Genomic DNA, 18,453 nt, shown 5'->3' with positions numbered 1-18,453 from the left:
ACCCCCCTTAAAAACGCCACTGGTTTAAAATAAAATAGAAACCTCTGAAAAATAATACTAGGACACATAGAATATATTTCCGTGGGTGGAGTTTCTACTTTTTGCATTAAATGTGTCCACACGAAGATATTATTTTAGAGCTACGAAAAAAATATAGCTTATTGGGACACCATATTTCACCTCTGGATGTAATTTCATAGTGATTGGTCAAGGATTGCATGTGATCACCATCCCCCCACATTTTGGGGGTAAGTGTGATCAGTAACAGAGTTAAATTAAATAATTAATATTTAAATAACTATTTACTCGATATTAATTTTTTGCGTAGTTGTGTAGGATAAAGTGCCCATATTAATGGTGCCAATTCTTAAGAGTATGCTATTTTGAGTTTAGGAATAATTTCAAGTAAACTCCCAAAAAAATATTTTGATCACACATACCTCCATTGACCCTATCTCAAAATATTTCAGATAAAAAAATAAAAATATTTCAATAGGGGTAAAACAACAATTATTTTCTAATTATATCTGGAGCCATTTTAAATATGTTTTAGTATAAATAAAGGTATTCCGAGGGGCAGATCACTTTTTTTACCAGGTGTCCTAATAATCATGATTAAAAATTTAATCATGATTTAATCATTTTTAATCTTTGTACTGCCAAAGCTACAGATTTAATTTTAATCATGATTTAATCATACGAGGGTGTCCTATAATCATTGGAGTGAGCTGCCCCTCGATGTATTCTTTCAAAAACTTTCAAAATTAAACAAATTCGCATAATTTGCGTAGCGAATTATGATTGAATCCTAGTGTGAAAATAATGTAACATTTTGAATAAAATAAACAATTAGACTTGCTACTTAGATAAGCTTACACTATAGTAAAATAAAAAACTAAGCATACCATTTTTATCGATTCTGTAAATCTGTTTTATTGAACTTTCCACATAAATAGAACGTGCGCATACGATTTCAACTTTCAGTAAAATTGCGCGAGCTAGTGTAGATCGAAATTTTAGGTAAACCGTCAGCCCGTCCTCCGAAAACTTAAGAATTTCATAAATGTATTTGTTAAAATTGCATTGTAGAAAGATCTATTGAATAAATGTGGGTTTTGTTTACAACGACGCGTGTAATATGAAAACGTTGCTGACCTCTTGATGGCGCTTTTAATTGCTATAAAATATCACGCCTTAAAACGCCAACCAGTTGTAATTGGCCAAAGTATGAAATCAGTTAACAACTTTATGTTTTAAATTCTATCATATAAAATTTCTTAAACTAAAATTAAATTTAGATTTAAACTTCGACCAAATCTGGGTTTAGCAGAACGCGTTGGTTTTGACATGGAGATAAAGTAGGTCCATCGTGAAATTTTGGCGAGGTATTCCATGGAAATTAAATTTAAAAAAAGTTTGATTGCCGATACCCAAAATACCTTATTTTTTAAAAAAAAAAAAAATTTGGGTCTCAAAAGACAGTACTTGATGTGGGCTTTTATTGTATTCAAATTTGTTCTTGTGTATTTTGGTTTTAAAGAAGTGACATCTACCCACTTTTTAAGCGTTAAAAACGAGTCTCTAAAAATTATTTTTCTATAATAATGGTCGTGAGGTAGTCCCTTTAAAAATATTACCTTGTGTTTTTCATTTGTAATAATTTTATAATCTCAAAAATATGATTATTTTGTTCGCAATATTTTTGTTTTATTATTTCTAGCTATTATTAGTTAACTTTTGGTCAAATTTTCCCTCAAAATTGACAGGAGGTAATATTCCCATGAAATTTGATTTTGAACTTTTTTTTTATTAGCGAAAGGCCCTTACCACATTTAGTGCTTCGTACGATCCCCTTCAGCTTTTAAAGATCATTCACGAATTAAGTACAAGTTTTTCCGTACTTTTAGTATTTTTATGGTTTCATAATGATTTTTATTGAAAGTTTGAAATATATCTAAATTATCAGACACTGTTTTTTAAGTTATTAGGTTAAATGAAAAATAAGCGACATCTTTTATATAACTATCTAAACAACTACTAAAGATAATCTTTATTTTCGCGCTTTATTTTTCGAATCTCTAAAATAAATTCCAAATTTTACTACGTGCCGGAAGCGATTTTCTTGCGCACCGGAAGAGAGTTTCTTGCGCGCCGGAAGCGATTTTCTTACGCGCCGGAAGCGAGTTTCTTGCACGCCGGAAGCGAGTTTTGACGCGCGGCTTCTGGAATTGGCGCGTTGTTTTTTTTTCAGCGCGTCGAAATATTTTGATAACCGCGATTTTTTTGCGCGTCGAAACGAAATATAAAGCGTTAAATTTTGCTTTTGTCGCGTTATGAAATGCAAAATGTAACATTTTGCACTCGCCAAAAATATTATTAACGGGTGAAAATTTAGCGCGTTAGAATCTTGCGCACCTGCCAAAATTTTAATTTCAAAAATTGGGCATGTCCAAAATAAGCCAATAGCGTGCTCGTTTACAAATATCAACCAATGGGAAAGTGCAAATGACATTGAAGAAATTAACCCGCAAGAAACCAATTTTGCGCGCTAAAAGTTTTGGCGTGCTGAAATGTTTTCTACTATCGCTAAACTCCGTCTTTACGTTCAATTCAAACCTAATTGGTTGAATTTAAATTTTGATATGTAAAGTTAAAATTCATTGGCTTACAGGCCTTTCGCGTTAAAAAGACTCGGTATTTTTAAATAACCCTCCGAAATATTTTGACACGCATCGAAATATTTTTGCACGCAAAAATTTTACGCATTTGATTGGTTAAAAACTTGTTTTCTGTGCCCAGATTGGAGAACGCGATTTTGCGCGCCGAATTTTCCAACGCGCATAATTTGGGCAAATTGTGACACATTTGGCGTTCCATATCCGCGATCAACAAGACCGCGCTTAGGCAACGCAATTAGCGGAAGAGGAGGACTTTAACTCTTCCTTCTACCGTTGAATTAAAACCCCAAAACAACACGTCGCTATCATCGAAGTCACCACCGCGACCGTTATTTCGTCCGTTGACTCGGACATCCATGACTATTTCGTCCATTATTACGAAGCTCTGTATACGAGGGACACTCTCAGTGATGCGGACGCGTTCTTCGAGCGTCATGCCGCCGCGCTGCCAACCCTTTCTGAACTAGACCGCGACTTCTTAGACCGTCTTATCGCGGAGGACGAGGTAATCCAGGCGTTACACCGGTTGAAAAGCGGTAAAGCCCCTGGTCCGGATGGCTTACCTACAGAGTTCTACTCGTTTATGTGGGCGGAACTACGTCCCATTCTTACCAATGTCTTTAATGACTTCTTCAGCGGTTCGGACTTACCTGAATCGTTCCAAGTTGGCAACGTTACGCTTCTGTGCAAAGACGAAATCCAGAAAACCTTTCCGTCGTCGTGGCGACCTATCACTCTAATTAACAGCGATAGGAAGCTGTACGCGACCGTTTTAGACATAAGAATCTCCAAGGTCACGTCCAATCTTTACGGACAAAATCAGACCTGCGGCGTGAGAAGGCGCCAGCCCATCTATAACTTGGTGGCCCTTCGCGGCATTCTCAATGATTACCGAGAGCGAACCCAGGCGGGTTTCTTGCTTGCGGTGGATTTTGAAAAGGCCTTGGACAGAGATCTTAGTCGGGGGGCGAGAAGTGTATTTACGCCTTTAAGGCGAGCTTTGCGGCACCGTTGCATGTCCTGTCTCCGTACCGTTCCGTTCCACTGCTGCTCCTTAAAAAGTACTTACCTGCTGTTCCAGTTCACCAGTTCCAGTCCTGTTGATCCTGTCCAACGCTGTCCTGGACCCGCTACGAAAGGGATCGCTCACTAGCGGTTCCGGAAGTCCACCAGTGATCCTGTCATCTACAGAGCAAGACACAATGTCTTCTGTGGAGTCGAAGTCACCGCACGTACGAGCTACTGTTCCAATCCCGGATCCAGTCCTCGCTCTCAAGACGGCTACAGCCCGCATCAAGTTCGACGGTGTCGGCGTGGAGGATTTAGCGACAGCCATTTTCGATCACGTCGGCCGTGAGAACTTCACCGTTTTTCAACTGATCTCCAAGTTTGAAGTTCTGGTCACCTTCCGAAACGCTGCCAGCTTCCAAAAGGCGGTTGACAGTGGCATCATCGTCAGCGATTAAACTTTAGATGTAATCAGTGTAGCAGATCCTGTTTCATACATAAAAGATGCTCCGAGCTGGTGGGAGTTGGCGATTTTTAAAACCGATCTGCGTTCATGCTGCCAAGAACTCTCGGAAACCTGGGAGACGTACCAGACAGGAGTCCTGATAGACCTTCGCTCCGGAACTCGACGCCTAAAAGTAAAGGTCAAGGGTCCAATCCCGAACCTGATGACCATCAGTGGCCACCGCGTACAAATCACGTATCGAGGTGTCCAACGTATGTGTTTCTTCTGCCACAAAGACACTCATCAGGTTCGGGATTGCCCGAAAAAGAAAACCAGAGCTCGTCAAACTACGCCGAACTTGAACCTCCCGGCCCCTATTCCAGTACGCAAAGACCCTGCAAATCTGGAAGGCTTGGCACCGTCATCAGCCATTAACTTCAGAAATAACGAGGAGAGTAACCAAGCAAATATGGACGACGAAACACCAGAGGCGGACCACCCCAAGATTGACGACGAGGGATGGTTTTTGTCATCTCCCGAAACATCTGGGATAACATCCAAAGGCTACGCTGACGTCTTAAAAACTCCTCCGCAGCAAGCAGTACCAACCTCAGAACCTGTAATGGAGAAACCGATCTATTCTCGTGATTGGGACTTCACGAAATTAAACAGAGAAGAATAAAAGGACTTCTGTCGACAAGCAGCAGTGGTGGACTGCGCGAGGCCGCATATTCTGGCCTGGCGCGAAGACGCGGTGCGAAAAGCCCAAAACCAACTCCAGGGGCGTCTCAAACGGCGACAGAGTTCTTCGGTTTCCAGTGAACCCAAGAAGGGAAAAAAATAGGACCAATTTTAAATGCGTAATTATGAATTCAAATCCGCGTTTAGTTAAAAGTAAATATTTTACAATTTGTTCTTAAGTTAGGTTAAAAAAAATATATATTGATAATTTTGATCTGGTCTGCCATATAATTTTTTATTTATCGTAAAAAACTGCTAAGAAAAATGAAATATACTTTCCTTGTTGACAAAACCTGAAAAAGAAATAACTGTTTGACAATGTTCGCGCTAATTTAAACTTAATAACTCGAACAATTGAATCTTGACCAAGAATTTCAAATAAACAAATTCAGTATCTGTTCTTATCAGCTTAATATCTGATACGGCTCCCATCGGGGCCCAAGATATTAAACTTATTTCTGGACGGCGGCGGAGAGGTCGGAGCTTGCTCCACCTCCGCCACGGGTTGGCTTGGTATTGCAGTTCTTCCAGGATCGGCCCACCTCGCTCAATGAATCTAAAATCAAACACCATTTTTATATATATATTCCTGACGTTATAAGAGGGAAAGTCGTCATTGGCTAGTAGATCATTTTGAAGATTCGGACTGATTTGTTTAGTAAATTTTTACCTTAATTGTCGTACGTTACCAACGGTATGATTTTTTAAGTCATTTCGTTACTAACAGGAGACATGATTAGGAGTTCACAGCCGGCCGCTTTTCGACATTCGCGTTGTCAACACGTCTTCCCCTTTAAAAAAATCACCCCATCCCAAACCATGGTAACTCCGTTCTCGAAACGGACACCATATAAGTTATTTACATCGAGTTACCTAGCGAGGTTTGCGGTACTATCGCTGTAGAAATAACCGGTTTTGACTTCGTTTTGGAGAATGGTTGTTTATTTTTAGAAAGAAGTATGGTGAAAGTGGGTTTTCGCTTACGGTGAAGTATGTGGCAGAGCGAATCATGGCTTGAGTTCTAGATGCCTAGTATATGCAGGATGGTACCAGGAGGTTCGTTGTTTCTCTTCTCCAAGTGCTTATACGTTCACGGTAAATATTAATACCACCTATTAGAGATTAAACTCACCTCGACTCAATTATTGCAAATCAATTTCATATTTTAGAAAATTCTTTACGTTAAGCTTCCCATAATTTTAAATCTTAAGGCTAATTGAAGCTCTCATAAAATTTGATTGAAAAAGATAAAAAATATGATAATTCGCTTAAGAAAGCCAAAGAACTCTCGAATGTTTTGTTATACATATCTGTTAAAAGCGGGATGGTTTGGAAAAAACGAGTTTTTGTGTTGCTGATGCCGGGGCGCGTACTACGCGGGAACCACGGTCAATTCGTAGTGCCATATCTCATGACACTTCTCTACAGCTGTTCTGGTAAGCGTGCAGGAGGAAACTCCGTATGATCAAGATCTTACTTTTTCTAATTATCGATTAAGCACGGATCCATGTTGCCACTTATTAAAAAAAAGACCCAGAGAAAACCGAAGATAAATTATCGCCTTGGCGAACTAGTTAGAAACAGCGTAAAAGAAAATATTTAAAAATACACAAATTTTATTAAAAAGACTCAAATACCCCGTTAATGAAAAAAAGAGGGAGAGAGGAAGAGAGCAGCCACCGGCACGCTGTGTTCCCCGGTGGTCTCCCTCCCAAGAAATGACCCCACTCGACGTGGCTTACCGTCGTTGATTAGTCGAGAACCAATGCATTCCGCGTGATATTACCGTTGACGGCTGAAAACGCTCGATGGCCGTCGATCTTTTGGTTTGAAATCAAGAAGTTGCCTTCTTTGGTCAGACGTGATGGTTATACACGCTGTCATCTCCAGCCACGAGCAATCTGCTTAAACATAATTATGAAATATATGTATGCTCAATCTCATTCTTTTTCTTTTGCAACCACCAAAGCCCCCTTTGCCGGTTATCGCTTCTCGGCCTTTTGGTTAAGATCAAAGTGTAGTATCTGTTTTCAATAATGCTATACTGAGATCTTAGTCGGGGGGCGAGAAGTGTTTCCACGCCTATAAGGCGAGTTTACCTGCCTTGCTGCATGTTCCGTTCCTGTGATCTGTTCTGCTGCCGTTCCTGAAAGAATTACCTACCTGACGTGACGCTGAATCTCCTGGGATCCCTTCCGAGTGTGGCGCTGCTCCTTTGGACTCTCTTCTACTGGTGAACCTCTCATAGCCAGGATGGCTTTGGAGGTAAAAAAACGAATGGCTCGCTTGGAGGTTGATTCCGGCTTCCTGGAAGTCGCTCACACCTTTCAGGAGAAACTCGGATCCGAAAGCATCGAAACTCTACAACCTATTGGTAAAGAGACCTTCCTACTTACCTTTTCTACACTGGCCCTTCTACAGCAAGCAGTCTCCTATCGAGAAATTAAGATCGACAACAAACCATGCAAAATAACCAGCGTCGAGGATGACGGCGTCTGGTTAACTATCAAGCAGCTCCCTTCGTGGATTCAATAGGACTCAATTTTAACAAACCTTCGACAATACGGAGAGATCAAAGCACATCGCTGCGACGAATACCAGGAACTAAAAGGCGTCAAGAAAGGAGACCGTTCGGTTAAAATAAAAATGACTAAAACTATACCTAATGTGCTTTATTTTGGGCGAATTAAAGCACTTGTGTACTATTCAGGAGTCGCAAAGAACAGTTTCTTTTGCGACCAGGAGGGGCATGTAGCCTCAACATGTGACAAAAAGAAAGCGATTATGATGGAAAAACCAGTATCTCGTAAGGACCCTAAAAGACCACCAACCACCGAACTACCCGAACCAGAGCTGGAGGACGAGACCTCTAGCGAAGTACATGAATTACACGCCACCAATAACCCGACACCAACCAGGAACGAAGACGACGCCGCCCCAGTTATGGACCCCATTGAAAAGAAAGACAACGATAACGACAACCTTGAGGACACACAGGCTGACCCACCGTCTATCTTCACTGAAGGCTTCTAGAAATGGTTAGTCGGGTTCTTACCAGACCGGTTGGACGAATATGAAGCCATGGTCAAAAAATTTGCAGACACCACTTCGCCCCAGAAAACAGCACTCATCAACCATGGAAAATTACAGGCACGAAATTCATCACGACGACGCCCAGCCACTCCCCCTCCGAAAACTAACAAGAAGCCCAAAAGCAAGTAGACCAATGACGACCTACCCAGCAAACACAAATCGTCCCTGGGCCGCCCCAGCATGGTCCATAGAGCCCAGCTTGGTCCCGTCCAAAATTCGTTCTACGGGACGAATAACGGACGTCCCATTTTAGTCCTCATAGTACCAATTTCGTGACATCCGATATTCAGCCCAATCGACGTCGCATGGATCTCCAATATTCGTCCGAAATGTTTCGTCCATCAATGCTATCTAGAGGTGCGGTTATCAGCAATTAATTTTAATTTGTTTCACCTGTATTTGTATTTGAGCTGATAATGATTAATGAACCACAAAATATTAATTTTATTAAGAATATTAATATTTAAATTTACGAGTTTATTTAACGTGAATTAATGAAATTACGAGTTAAATCAAAACTACTTAATTATTGATTAATTTTATCTGTTCTTAATTTTTATATTTTTTATATTATTATTTTCTTAATTTTAATTTCCATTATTTTCATTTGACGAATTATTTCTACAATCACAGCCAATTACGGCGAAAAAGCTGATCAAAGTGGGCCGAGCTAAAGTCCTTTTAAAATATCTGGTAGCCCAGTTTGCAGTTTCTTTTGTACGACGCCATTACTCGATAGTTTGGAATAGGTCACCATAAAGTCCATAATACGTTCTACACAAACGTTAAAGATTATAACATAGTAATTTCTAGTATTGCTGATAATATATCATAAGAGTAAGTATTTTATTAAAAAACTGTTTGATTTTTTTAATGATTTTAACTTGATTTTTTTAATGTGTCTTTTACAGAGGTAGGAAGAAAATATGTTTGATCAAAGTATTTTGACTCGTTACCTTCATGGAGTATTCACATTAACTCTCACTGAATGGTGGACTTATAGCTCAAATGTGTTCTGTGAATAGATTAGTGAATTTGTATTTCCAAAAGTAAGATTTGCTGAGTATTCTCCGAAAGTTAAGGAAGGTTCGCTGTTTTTGAAGTTCATTTTGGACCTGTACATGTTTCAATTTAACTTTTTAAGTTTATTATTCATTACTCTCATTGAGTGGTTCACCTAAAGCTTTATTTCATTTTGTTTTATTTTATATATTGGATTTGGAATTCCAAAAGTAAGATTTGCGTTGAATTCTCCGAATGTTAGGGAAGGTTCGCTGTTTTTAAAGTTCATTTTGGACCTGTACATGTTTCAATTTAACTTTTTAAGATTATTATTCATTACTCTCACTGAACGGTTCGCCTAAAGCTTTATTTTATACTGTGATAATTTATATAGTTAAATTGCAATTACAAAAGTAAGATTTGCGTTGAATTCTCCGAATGTTAGGGAAGGTACGCTGTTTTTAAAGTTCATTTTGGACCTGTACATGTTTCAATTTAACTTTTTAAGTTTATTATTCATTACTCTCACTGGGTGGTTCGCCTAAAGCTTTATTTCATTTTGTTATATTCTATATATTGGATTTGAAATTCCAAAAGTAAGATTTGCGTTGAATTCTCCGAATGTTAGGGAAGGTTCGCTGTTTTTAAACTTAATTTTGGACCTGTACATGTTTCAATTTAACTTTTTAAGATTATTATTCATTACTCTCAATGAACGGTTCGCCTAAAGCTTTATTTTATACTGTGATAATTTATATAGTTAATTTGTAATTCCAAAAGTAAGATTTGGATAGACATTAAAATTAAGCTTCGAAAAACTGTAATTTCTAGAGTACATTTTTCATTCGATAGTCTTAATTTTTTTTAAGTGGCTTAGTTTTATTTTGCTTCTGATTTAAAAAATAATTTTATTGTTTTTTTTTACATTTGTATAAGGAAGGTTATCTAATTTTTTAATAGTTTAGTTCGAAATTTATTTTGTTATATAAAAATTAAATAACTATATAAGTTTTGTAATTTATATGTTAACTGCTAATACTAGAGTTTCCAACTTTCGAAAACCTATCGTAAAAATTAAACCGTATATAATAAATTTAAATTCTTAATTTTTATGCAGAGTTCGTGTTATTACAATCAAATTGTACACTTGTTGCTGGATTTTTTCCATTATCTTGTATTTTAATGTTTTGAATAAAATTTTAATATCAAGTTTGGCTTTTTAAATTATTTGATCAGAATACGATATCCAATGAACGTCCTAGTTTCATCCCTATTGAGCCATGATTGAACCAAATTAAAGGCCTAAAGACAACTCTAGGTTTTATAGAAAGACATCCAGGGGACGACCGCCGTAATCGCCATTGGACGTTCGAAAACTCGTCCCCGGGACGTACTACGGCTATAGACAAACCGGACATTTGGACGTCCTTTAACGTCCAACCGACGTCAACCCCGGATTTTGGGATGTCCTACGGACGAAGGCAAGATCCGAGTGTGACGTCTTTCGGATGTCCATAGGACTTGTTTGTGTTTGCTGGGTGGGTTAGCGTCTCGATGCTGGTGCAAAAAGGGCATTGCCTGGTTGTTGCCATGTGCCGCCCGTAGAGAATGTCTCTAGTCGGCACGACGTTGTGGGATACTTTAAAAGCGAAGTCTCTTCTGGAACCGGCGAGGAATTTACTGGAACATCGTTTGAAGGTAATGTCCCATTTGATATGTGGTTGTAAGGATACGGTGCTTGGTATGGTAAGTATAATTTTTGCCAATTTATTTTTAACTGTTTTATTTTTTTCTTGCAGGAGGATGGTTGAAGGATCCAGCTTTTTTAGTGAAAGTGCGGTCTAGCGGAAAAATTGATACTGTTCGCTGATGGAGCTTGCGAGAGATTGGTTAGGTATCCATGGGATGTTGAAAAGGGTTTTGCTTGTGGTCGAAAGATGGTAGATAATTGATGATTTAACCGAGTGGTTGTCTTCTTTTAAGCAGGAAAAGTATTTAGAAAATTCAAAAGATTGGACTTCTTGAGGGAGATTCGGTACCCCCCTACCACCTTTTTCAGGGGCCAAGTACATGGTTTCTCTCGAAACGCTCTCTTGGGCGCCATTCCAAATCAATTTAAAGGTTGCTCTGGTTAGATTCTCAAGTGTTTTTTTAGTAAAAGTAACCAACGGTACACCGTAGGTTAATTTTGGTAAGGCGACCTGTTTGATTAGGTGAGTTCGGGCTCGAAGGGATAAAAATAGACCTTCATAGCTTGAAATGGCGTCGTTGATTTTTGCGGAAAAGATTCTTTCATTCGATGTGCAGAGTCCTTTTGAAGAGAAAATAAGACCCATGATTTTGACTGAAGGTGAGTATGTTTTGATTGGACATGAAGCTGGTAGGACTTCAGGCGGCTTGGTTCCAATAGGCATGATCTTGGTCTTGTTAGTGTTTATTTGGCAGCCGGAGATGTCGGTAAAGTCTGAGATAGCGGCGAAGATTTCGCTGATGCTCGATGTGTCCTCTGCAAGAAAATTGCAGTCATCAGGGTGGGTGGCGTATTTTTCAGTGTGACAGGCTTGCGTCCCTGGGCATCGAAGACCAGTGACTAGTGGTGTTCTTGATATGGCGGCAAGAAGAGGTTCTAAGGCAAGGCAGAAAAGCGTAGGCGATAGTGGGCACCCTTGGCGGACACCTCTACGGACGGGAAAGGGTTCGGTTACTTCGTTTTTTATTAGCAACTGGCTTGTATTGTCATTATAGATGGCCTTGATGAATTCGTTAAAAGGTTCCCCGAAGTCGAAGCGTTCCAGGGCTTTCCACAGGTAGGGTTGGTCGATGGAGACGAAAGCCTTCTTAAAGTCAATGGCCACCAAGTAGCCGGATTGTTGACGTTTCTGGGTATATTCGAATATGTCGCGTAGCATTGTAAGGTTGTGGAAAGGATTGCGGTGTTTAACGCCGTAGGACTGATTGGTACCGATCACTTGGCCGGCGACTTTTGACATCCAACGCTCGAGAATTGTGGCTAGTAGTCGTCTGGTTTGTCTTTGATTTTGATCTCTTTACAGAGAAGAATGACCAAACCTTCCCGAAACGAATCTGGAAGCTTGGCATCTTAGAGGATTGTGTTAAATAAATTTACCATGATAGGACATAGGCAACCCCAAAGAAAGCGGTAAAATTCGACGCCAAGTCCGTCAGGGCCTGGGGATTTACCGTTCTTCATCTGCTTCAAGGCTTCAGTGGCTTCTTTGGCGTTAATTGGTGCTGTTAAGGGATTTCTCTCGGACTCGGAAAAGGCAGGTAAGTTGGTAAGTATATTTTTTTCGTAGTTTTCAATAGTTTCTTTTTTGTAAAGGTTCTTGTAAAATCTCCGGAAAACGTTTTTGACCGCATCTTGCCCATGAACTGAGCCTTCAGGAGTGAGAACGCTATTAATTTCGACGGGTTTTTCGGGGCATTCACTTGACTGAGTATCAAGGAAAGTGTGCCTGGAATCTTCAGATATTAGTAGTCCTACCTCCTCTTTAGCTTTTTCGGTCTCGACTGTTGCGTTGCGGACGTTTGACACCTTCTGAAGAGTCCACCGAAGAAACGCCAGATATTTCCGTTTCTCGGCAGCTCGTTGTTTAGAGTGGCTGCGTAGGGTTTCTGCTATATCCATTTTACATTTTTCCCAGCTCAGAGGGTAATTTACTTTTGCGATGATGTCTTCTAACTTGGATTTTAAAAGGTTGCCTTTATCCTCAGTGAGGATTGTCGGGTTTAATCTCCAGACGCCTGGGCCTTTCTTTTCTCGATGGTGGATTTTAAAGGATGAGATAACGCTGTCGTGATCAGATATAAAATAATTAGAGGTGTTTAACGAGTACATATCGGAGTCGGTTAGTTCGATGTAGTTAGTGTTTGAGATAAAAACTTTGTCCAGTCGATGTGGACGTTAGTTGAATGCCATGAAAATTGTCTTTTGGTCGGGTATTTCGAGCGCCAGGTGTCGAAAAGGCTAAAATCTTGACAGAAAGATAAAAGTTCCGGAACGCTTTTAGCGGTAAAAGGTCTTCCGCCCTCCTTATCGAGTAGCTGGTCTTCGATGCAGTTAAAATTTCCGCCGATGATAATGAAGTTGAATTTTCCGGTTAAAAAATTGTGAAGATTCGGGAAGAATCTTTGACGTTCGGCTGGTCGGCATGGTGCGTATAGCGAAATGATGCGTGCTGTATGTCCGTTTATGATTAAGTTAAGGCTAGTGATTCTTCCGTCTTTATCGGGCCGGAAACCAGTGATGCTGTCTTTGAACTTGTTTTTCAAAATTATGGCTGTGCCACAAGAGGATGTCGTTGGGGCGCTGCTATAATAGATGTGATAGTTATTAAAAATTGATTTGATTCGGTACCAGTTGTTTCGGGTTTGAAAATGTGTCTCTTGAAGAAAGATAATGTCGATATTAAAATTTAAAATTAAAGCAGCTACAGCTTCTAGTTTCTTCTTATCACGGAGACCGTTCGCGTTAAAAAAGGCAGTTTTTAAAAATGTACAGTTCATAAAAAATATTAAGAAAATCTGGATGGTACTTAGGATCTTGGTTTGTTCCTCCCTTTCTTGGGTTCCTTGGCTGGAGAACGGCTGCGTCTGCGTTTGATATTAGTAGATTCGGCGGTATTGTTAATAACATCACTGGTTTCTGGCTGGTCTTCGCCTTGTGGTAAGTTTTCATTAAGGAGTCTCTGCTCGTTATGCTGCGTCATCTCTTCAGATGTCTGCTGTAGATTTGCCTGTGTCACCGAAGAGTAGGTTGGGTTGGTCGCGACCTCGCCTCCTGTCTTAATGGGTGACGCTGGTTCGGAAACGTTACCGGATGGCAACTGTTCCGAAGCGTCTTTAAAGATTTCTTGTTCTTGAGAAACCGCCATATCTTCAACGGTGGCATTCTCCTGGACGCCCTCGGATCTTTCATCTACCTCCTCGTTTAGATTGTTTAGTACAGCTTGGGACCTCAGAGCTGCCTTAGCTTGTTTCTTAGGGCACGAAGAGACCTTGTGCCCTACCTCGTCGCAATAAAAACATTTCTGGACGACTCCTTGGTAGAAAATGAGAGCTCTGCTTCGGGCGAAGTAGAGGACATTTGGAACTTGCTTGTCCATTTTTATTTTGACGGAGCGGTCGTCGTTCTAAACTCCTTTTAGCTGAGGAAATTCGTCAAATTTGTGCGCCTTGACAGAGCCGAATTGTCGAAGAGTGCTTAAAACGGAATCCCACTGGATCAATTTCGGGAGATTTTTAATCGTTAGCCAAACGCCATCGTCGTCTACACTCATGAGTTTGCAAGGGTTATCATTAATTCGGAGTTCTCCGTAAGAGAGGGCTTGTTGCAGAAATGCAAAGGTCGTGAAAGTAATAAGAAAATGTCCTTTACCTACAGGTTGTAGGGTGTCGATGCTCTGAGGTCCAAGCTTGTCCTGAAAGGTTCGTGCGACGTCGAGAAATCCAGCGTCTACCTCAAGTCGTACCGTCCTCTTTTTTTCCTCTGTAGCCATTACGGCTTGTTGTTATTTGTAAAAATAAAGCTTCAAAAAGGAGCGTAGCCCAAAAATTTACTCAATTAAAATTAATGTTAAGTTAAAACCAGCTAAAAGTTAAAACTAGGCTTAACGCCTTAAACGAAAACGCCCCCAAGAAAATGGCGGGTCGCGATTAAAACCGTTAAAAAGTTTAAAATGGCGGAGCTCAAAATGACACGTCGGTTCCCTCCGAGGATAAGAACAGATACTTAAAATTGTTTATTGAAAAGAACAAGAAATCATTACAAGACCTCAGCGGCAAAAATCAAAACCGAAAAAATTTAGAAATGCAAAATAAAGTCGAGGTCATCAACCCAGGACAACAGCGACCGAACGGGATCACACCAACGAGAGAGGAACAGTGGACGTGCGAAGCGATGGAAGTCCAGACGGATGTGATGGCGGAGATGGTGCCGAACGCGCTCGCGCACCACCACCGAAGAGTCGAGAGTACGTTCAAAAATAAATCGGTTACGGGAAAGCCACAGCTGGTAACGTACCTCCGCGAGGACCACGTGGAAGGCATACCGGAGGCTAGCAGGAACAGGAATCGGCGTGCCCCGAAGAACCGTGTCAACGGAAAGAAAGCGGAGGCTGAAAGTCGAGACCACGAGTCCGATGATTCCACGACTGTGGCGGCAATAAAAAAACACGTGGGCCGCAGTTTCCAGCGACCCGCAAAAAGGACAAGCCGACGACCGCGCCATAGCGTGACGATACAAAAAATCGCGAGTTGGCAAGACATCGTGGGCCAACCGCCAAAGAAGATCGAATCGAGTTCCGACGCTCCCGGGAAACGAGACCGACCGCCAAACCGCACAACAGTTGACCGTAGGAGACGACAGGACGACCCGCAGCGGGTGAGGCTCAAGCAGCTTGTCGTAGACCCACGAGTGGAGGATCTTCGACCAAGGTATCGGACCATTGTGGCGGGAACCAAGAGAGCGACACGAGTCGATAAAGGCGGAGTACTGCGGCATGACGTGGGCCAAATGAGGTTCGGCATTGGACCACGGAAGAGCGAACAAAGTGCGCGTACTGGTCGAAAGCAGATAGCGAAGGAACGCGGAGACGGGATGACCCCGAACGAAGAGAGCGTGTAAGGAGAGCACGACCGAAAGCGATCGCAACATGGTAGCGATGTCCGACAGTCCCAGACCTCCCTTTGAAACTGGAAGAGACACCGTACGGCGAGAGACCCATTCGGCTTTCCCGGACCATAGGTAGGCGTGACAAGTCTTAGCGAGCTAAATCAAGAATGTTGACGAGAACGCAATTATCCCGGCGAGGAACGTCAACTTCTGGTAGAGCATGGTGACCAGGAGCTTCGCCCGACTGCGCATCGAGAGCGGCACTGAACTAACCTGCGACAGAAACGCCGAAACAGCGTGGCGACATCCTTCCTCATTAGCGGGCGATGGACCAGAAGCGCTAAACCAGACACCGAGAATCTTCACCTCTCCTGTCCAAAGCGGAGGTAATGTCGTTGGCCAAGCCAGATAATCGATTCGCCCCAAACGGAGGATCCTGGTCTTGGTGGCATGGAGCAACGCTCCGGTTCCGGCACAGTACTCCCGCATTAGAGCAAAAGCACCGACGACGGAGTCAGTGTCCGCAAAGAGTAGCGAACAGTCATCCATATGCGATACCGATGAAGTCGCGACCGAAGCGGGAAGCGAGAGCGGACGTGAAACAACGCGTCCCGTAAAAACATCAGGCTGTCGTGGACTGTGCGACCACGCACCGCGCCGGTTTGTGACGGCGTGACGAGAGACGGGAGCACCTGCGCGACACGAAAAGATAAGGCTTTCGCGAAAATCTGACGATCAGCGTTCAATAAGGTTAGAGGCCTCCAGAGATCTAGCGACGAAGACGGAGGGGTACTTTTGGGCAATAGGGCCAAAACACCGCCATGGGTTTCTTCCGGAAATCGACCGCGAGCGAGACAGTCTTGGTAAAATGCCAACAATAGAGGTCCAACCAAGTCCCAAAAAACCGAATAAAAGGCCACCGGGAGGCCATCGAGTCCAGGAGAACGACCCGTCTTTAACGCACGCAACGCGAGCTGAAGTTCGGACAGTTAAACTAGAGGTCAGTTCGAGGTGGCGTAAGAACGACTGAACTGTAGTTTGGTTTATCAACCGGATGAGACGTCTCTGGTTGAAAGCTTGGTGGAAGAAAGACTGGTGTCAATGGCTGAGTCTCTCGAACATCGTCCATCTCAGCGTCGCCAACGGAGTAGACGGCGTCATCCGCACGATGGGTAGAGATTGAAGCAGCCAGGGTAAAATCAGCGGAGAGATCTTGTTGCGGATTTGGCGCCGATGCTTCGGAGCCGGAAGCCGCAGTCGATGCATTTGGAGTGGCGTTGTCCTTCGAAGGAACTGGCTCAATGATCGCCGGCTCTTGACGTGCGTCGACAGCGCCATTCTCATTTGAACCGGAGCGAGTAGAACGGCAGCCACGTTCCACGCATGCAGACGCTACGTGACCAGGCTTGCGGCATTTGAAACAGAGAGACTCGACACCGGCGTAAGTGATGGTCCACCTAGCCTTGTTTGAGCCCTCGATGATGTTCGGGAATCGGCGGAGCATCAGAAACAGGATCTTCCTGGTCCCGTTGGTCAAGTAAGGATGATCCTGGTGGACGATGAACTCCCAGGAGATAACTTCGCCAAATTCGCGTTAACGGGTGGCAATGGAAGCGGCATCAGCGTAAGCTGGAGCCCCCCTCAAGAAGAGGGTGACCCGATGGGCGTCGAGGGAAGAGATTGAACAGGCGTGACCTTTTACACTCATCGTGTCCGACTCCATCATGACATCAAAGAAACGTAGGGAGGTGAACGAGACATCAAAGCGATCGACGGCCATCGAGCGTTTTCAGCCGTCAACGGTAATATCACGTGGAATACATTGGTTCTCGACCCATCAACGAGGGTAAGCCGCGTCGAGTGGGGTCATTTCTTGGGAGGGAGACCACCGGGGAACACGGCGTGCCGGTGGCTGCTCTTTTGCTCTCTCCCTATTTTTTTCCATTAACGCGGTATTTGAGTCTTTTTAATAAAATTTGTGTATTTTTAGATATTTTCTTTTACGCTGTTTCTAACTAGTTCGCCAAGGCGATAATTTATCTTCGGTTTTCTCTGGGCCTTTTTTTTAATAAGTGGCAACATGGAACCGTGCTTAATCGATAATTAGAAAAAGTAAGATCTTGATCATACGGAGTTTCCTCCTGCACGCTTACCAGAACAGCGAACTACGAATTGACTGTGGTTGTCGCGCAGTACGCGCCCCGGCATCAGCAACACAAAAACTCGTTTTTTCCAAACCATCCCGCTTTTAACAGATATGTATAACAAAACATTCGGGAGTTCTTTGGCTTTCTTAAGCGAATTGTCATATTTTTTATATTTTTCAATCAAATTTTATGAGAGCTTCAATTAGCCTTTAAGATTATGGGAAGCTTAACGTAAAGAATTTTCTAAAATATGAAATTGATTTGCATTAATTGAGTCGAGGTGAGTTTAATCTCTCATAGTTTGTATTAATATTTACCGTGAACGTATACGCACTTGGAGAAGAGAAACAACGTACCTCCCGGTACCATCCTGCATATATTAGGCATCTAGAAATCGAGCCATGATTCGCTCTGCCACATACTTCACCGTAAGGGAAAATCCACTTTCACCATACTTATTTCTAAAAATAAACAACCATTCTCCACAACGAAGTCAAAACCGGTTATTTCTACAGCGATAGTACCGCAATCCTCGCTAGGTAACTCGATGTAAATAACTTATATGGGGTCCGTTTCGAGAACGGAGTTACCAACGCGAATGTTGAAAAGCGGCCGGCTGTGAACTTCTTATCATGTCTCCTTTTAGTATCGAAAGCGACTAAAAAAAACATACCGTTGGTAACGTACGACAGTTAAGGTAGAAAA

At 42.1% G+C, this 18,453-nt stretch overlaps 2 pseudogenes; both read left to right on the top strand.

Annotated features, from left to right (window-relative positions):
- Positions 1-5,240: 5,240 nt before the first annotated feature.
- Positions 5,241-5,419, top strand: LOC149930923 (U2 spliceosomal RNA; annotated as a pseudogene).
- Positions 5,420-6,856: 1,437 nt separating this feature from the next.
- LOC149930922 (U2 spliceosomal RNA) lies at positions 6,857-6,985 on the top strand (annotated as a pseudogene).
- The last annotated feature ends 11,468 nt before the right edge of the window (positions 6,986-18,453 follow it).

The sequence above is a fragment of the Leiobunum rupestre genome, chromosome 9 (assembly GCF_980474605.1).
Source record: "Leiobunum rupestre chromosome 9, qqLeiRupe1.1.hap1, whole genome shotgun sequence".
Lineage (NCBI taxonomy): Eukaryota > Metazoa > Arthropoda > Arachnida > Opiliones > Sclerosomatidae > Leiobunum > Leiobunum rupestre.
The sequence above is the reverse complement of the archived record's forward strand: the minus strand, read 5'-3'. Positions and strand labels throughout refer to the sequence as shown.